The following is a 5,403-nucleotide window of genomic DNA, read 5'->3' as shown; positions in this document are numbered from 1 at the left end:
GAATCAGACAATGAGCCTTATATGCATGGTCGGACAGGAAATCTGCTCGGGAATTTACAACCATTCTTGGAGAACTCAAGTTCCGTTGCACAAGATCGTCAATCCTAATGTTTCAAGGAAGTTAATTCAGATGAGGATTCAATGATGAACTTATTCCTACTTCTACAAGAGATATTTCAAGGTTTTCCCATTCCAAATGAAGAAATGAATCTAAACCCAAGTTTTACAAGGAAACATGAAGCCAAAGATGAGCAGAAATCTTCCCTATATAAGGGAGCACGAATTTACATGAAAAAAAGGAGTCTCGGAGCACAATGTAGACTCCTAAGGAGCGGAGACGACTCATCCATCTTCCCCATCTTTTCCCTTCCATTCTTTTTATGTCTTTCCTATGTTTTATTTAGTTATCTTTTGCTAAACCTTTTTCTAGGGTTAAGATGATGCTCTATCATGATTGTTTATGTACTTTGATATTATATTGATGGATTTATAGTTTCTTTATGATGAATGCTTAATCACTATTTGAATTGATGCTTTATGTTTAAGTTCTTTGATTGATAACCTTAGGGCTTTGCATATAGTAATTGGAAGATAAATTTGAAGCAGAGATGCAATATAATTTGATTAGCTTCTTGTGATTAAGTGTGGTAAATTACATTATTACTTGAGAAAGACTAATGGTTTGCTTGATTCCCTTGTTTTCTAAAGCGTAATGAGTCTTGCATGTTAAATTTATACCTGAGAAGGATAAACTGCATAGTTAGGATATAAGATCTTTACCCGAGAGGGAGAGCATCATACACTTAAGGAAAACTATGGTCTAGAGTACCTGAGAAGGACTTAGATACGGGATTATCATCTAAAGAAATAAAAGAATCTGTTAATTGCATTGAAACATAAATAGGATTGTTAGTGGATTGATTCTGAAACCCTAAGTTTTATCATTATTTGTTTCTTTGTTTCTTTCTTTAATTTTCACATTATTTGTTTATTGGAAAACTCAAAAATCAATATCTTCTTTTGCTTGATTGTTTATGTGATTTTGTTAATTAGGCTAGGATTTAAATTGATTATCAATCCTCAGTTGGAACGACCTCGTACTTGCACACTGTACTAACGACGATTCGTGCGCTTGCGAGTTTTAATTAAAATTTTACAACACGCGTGGAGGCGAGTAGGGTAGGTTTTTAATTCCTGTTTTAGCCCAATTAAATCCTATAAATGTTGTGGAGCTTGTATGTGAAGTTTGGGGGAAATTGAAGGAGTTTGGTATCGATTGTGTAATTCCGAAGTTTGGGATGTCGATCATTGAATTACGAGAATCTGACCGTCAGATTTCTCTCGGCTCTGCCCTAGAACCTTTAAACTAATGAGTTGGTATTAGGGGTGAAGTTGGATTAAATTGGAAAAGAAATTGGAAGTTTGATTTAGGGGGATAAGATATTAGAATCGTATTTAATTGCCGAATCGTTATTCAAGAATTATATTTATATACAGGGCGACGTACCGAGCTATTGCTCGACGAAGGAACTCGTATGCGTGATTGCCTAAATAGTAATGTGAGTGGACTTTTGTTTTTAAATAATGATGCATGCATTTATTTCTTAAAGTAATGCTCTAGTTATTTAACATATTACTTTTCAAGCATATGAATTGATTTCGGTTTATCTCGTGGATTTGCTTTCAATAATGATTTTTCGAGATTGATTACGATTTATCTCGGTTATGACTTGCGGATATTAATTTGTTATACTCGGATTCGAATTTATAATTTATGTTGATTTTCGACGAATTATTTTTCCGAGGTGATCTCCGGAATTTCATATTTATTTTCATTCGTCGATTTGAGATTTCTGAAAGATTTTTTTGAAATGGGATTTCGATGGAATTATATTTCTTGTTTATTTATCGACTTTCGGTTTTGCCATTGGGAATGCATTATTGATGATTCTTGATTCGGTTTTATTTTTGAATTGCGATTTATAATTTGATCTCGCCTTTCTGCTATTGATTTGAGATACTTTTGGCATGTGGGACACGTCGATGATATTTTCGACTTACTGTGAGAATTTGGGGAAGCTTTATGGATTTATGTGGTTTTCGGATTTTCTTTTGCCATACTTTGGGTGACTATTATCATTGCTAGCATTGATGTCCGCCTTTGTGGCGAGGTGATGGGATCACCGAAGCTCGTCCGCCTTTGTGGCGTTGGTTACTGTCTTTGTGACAGTAATGCTGAAGCCCAGTATCCTAATCGCTACACTTAGTGGCGTGTGGGTATATAACGGGAGTATATGGGAGTACGTACTTTAGCCTGGGAGGCTATCACCCGAGCCTGGGAGGCTCATTCGTATGGCTATCTTCTTCCCCTACTTTTATATTATTTCTGGGCTAGCGGGGTCTAGTCCGATGATACGATACTCAGCGGGTTTGATTTACAGTTTCCAGTTTCCTGATTTTAAGAAATAAAGTTTTATAAACGTTGCATGCATCGATGTTTTATAAGTTTAAATACGTGGGAAAGTATTCAAGTTACTTCTTTTAAATTATCTTGATTATTTAATTTTGTCCACTCACACTTACGTGTTTTTCAATACTTTCCCCTGGGCCCTTCGGTTTCAAATGCCCAGTTTGCTGGCGAAATTAGTTGAGGTTGGGCGTACATGGAGTTGAGGCATAGTCAACAGCATGACTTCCGCGTTTGCCTTTGAATTAGGTTTACTTTGTTTACCTTTCTATTAGAATTGCTCTGATTACCTGTGGGATTAATGTTATTCAAGTTGCGTTTTGTGTTATTTGAATTGGACGGTGTTGTGATTTGGGGAGCAGGGTGGCCGCCCCAGGAGAATAATGATGAGTAATTTAGAAGTGTAAATTTCATTTCTACAAGTTTTGAGTAGTCCATTTTTAGGGGAAGTTCTGTCAAATTTTTGGTAGAATTTTCCTCTAAGGTGGGCCCCGCAGGGCCACTTCGGATTTCAGGGGGAAATTCGGGGCGGGTCCTGTCAGACATAATCGATCTTGTGCATCAAGTCGCAAATAAGCTTGAACATATCCAAATCTTCAAACAATTTCTTCGGTGACCGATAAAGAATCAGCGGTCGAGCACTGCCTCAGGTATGAGTTTGGGATCGAAGGTTTCTAATATTGAAGATGCTAGTAACTCTATTACGAATCATATAAGAAATTAATTAGGATAATCAAAGGTATAAATCAAACTACGTTATAGAAGTCTCGCAATTGATTTAAAGTAGGCCTAGGCACGGGTCGGGTTTGTTCAGAAATTCCAAGGCCTGGGACCGGCCCGTTTTATTTTTCTTTGGACTGGGTTTGTGTAGTTGAAATCCCAAGCCTGGTAAAAGACCGGACTGAAAATTAAATTCTAGGTGTTTCAGCCACCATTGATACCACTACCTGTGGTGAAGGTTCTGGGTTTCCTTGGTAGTTTCTAGTTTAATTTTATGGGTTGGAACGATAATTGGTGGTTGTTATGATAAAAATTCAGAATTGGTGATTTGAAGTGGAGATGAGCAATAGAGGATGATTTTCTTGGCTTAACGTGCTCTTCGTCAAAGGAGCTAGTTTGTTGGTTTCCTACTTGGCTTTTGCTCGACATCAAGGTCAGTGGGTTCTCCTGGAAATGTTAGGGAATCGTACTATGAAAATTTACATTTTAACTATTGGTTGTTCATGTGGATGTTTACTGTAAGCCGTGCAACTAGGAATGGTAAACTGGATTTTTGTTTCAATTAAGGCAGTGATAAAGAAGTAAATGAGCAGTAATTAAGAAAATTGGCATTGTTACTAGAAGGTAAATACTAGATTTGTATTGACACTGACCAAATAATATTCGTATTAGCTTTGGTATGAATCTGGAATTTGATGGGTGTCCTCAGTAGTGTGGGCAACTAAGATGAATTCAAACTAAGTCGGTCTTTGAAATTATTTTGTTATGGTGTGTAATTGGTCGAACAGGGTATTGGTTGTGATTGGTCAAACCTTGGTCAATCCTTGTCAAACTAGGAAAAGTTGGTCGGATGATTAGTTAATTGCCGAAACTTAAATACTATTCGGCGGATTACTAACGATTGTTATGTCAGAAATTAAGACTCTAGTTACCCGAGGAATGGAGGTATCGAAATCGCTCGGACGACGTAAAATATATGTCAGAATCCAGGTAAGGGATTTGGGACTCACTCAGTTAGTGGTTTTCCGCATTTAATTAAATGTTGATGCATGTTTGAGTTGGATGGTTTGGTTTATTAAAATGTAGTGTATGTTAACCATTCCATAAGAGTTTGTTGATGGCTTGAGAGTGAGAAGAGTTTAGCGACTTCCTTGGACATCAATCCCTTAAACCTCTGCACGGGGCTGTATGGACTGAATAGTGTCTAACATCCTTTGAGGTATGACACTACTTTTAGGTGATACGCCATAAGTGGACACTCTCGTTATGTTTATCTGGCTACTTTATTTGAGGTAAGGTCGTATAGTTGGTCAATGAGACCGGCCACCAGGTATTACTTGCACCTATTCATTTGAGTTTCATGCATTGGTTTTTGAGTCAGAAAAGTATTTTAATTTTTTTCGTTCTTTATATGAGATGGTTTAAGTAAATTTTCATACTGGGATCCAAAATTATTGTTTTATGCGGCGGTTTACAAACCTAGCCGGAGTGAAACCCTTATTGAGAAGCGAGGACGAATGTCCATTCCTACAACAGTGTGGATGTAGGTACAGTGCACTGGTGACGGGATAGTAGCAGACGAAGCAGGATGTGCGGAAACTGTTAAACAAATTATCATACGAAAATCAGGTTTCGGGACTTATCTTGACTTTTTCTTCTTGAATATCATTATTCCGGAACTTGTTGGAAGATTTGTCTTGTATCAAAACTTTGCTAAGCTTCTTGCTTCTTGGAGTTCGATCATGATTTCTTGAGCAAGCCGTTGTTTCAAATTCTAGACGAACAAAGTAATTTATCATTTTAAAAGTTTTTCACCTCAAAAGTATTTTAAACATTTCCACTGTATGTTTTACGAAAATTATTATTAAACAAAATGCCTTGCGAGTTTCTAGGATGTAAATTGAACCTTCGGTTTATGTCTTAGAGACACGTGGCACTGTGACGTGCTCAAATTGGTGAGGCACAGTTTGAGGCATTACAGGCAGTACTCTCTAATATATATATATATATATATACATATATACGGTCAGCAGTACCCTCCAAATGGCATGAGATATTTAGTTGGCAGTACTCTCTAGCCATCATCTCCTAGTATTCTAGTTGGTAGTACCATCCGATGCGTCATTTGGTTGACAGTACCCTCAAGATATCATGAGATGGTTAGTTGACAGTACCCTCTAGCCATCGCCTCCTAATATTTCAGTCAGCAATACCTT

The sequence above is a fragment of the Rosa rugosa genome, chromosome 7, assembly GCF_958449725.1.
Source record: "Rosa rugosa chromosome 7, drRosRugo1.1, whole genome shotgun sequence".
Classification (NCBI taxonomy): domain Eukaryota; kingdom Viridiplantae; phylum Streptophyta; class Magnoliopsida; order Rosales; family Rosaceae; genus Rosa; species Rosa rugosa.
The sequence above is the reverse complement of the archived record's forward strand: the minus strand, read 5'-3'. Positions refer to the sequence as shown.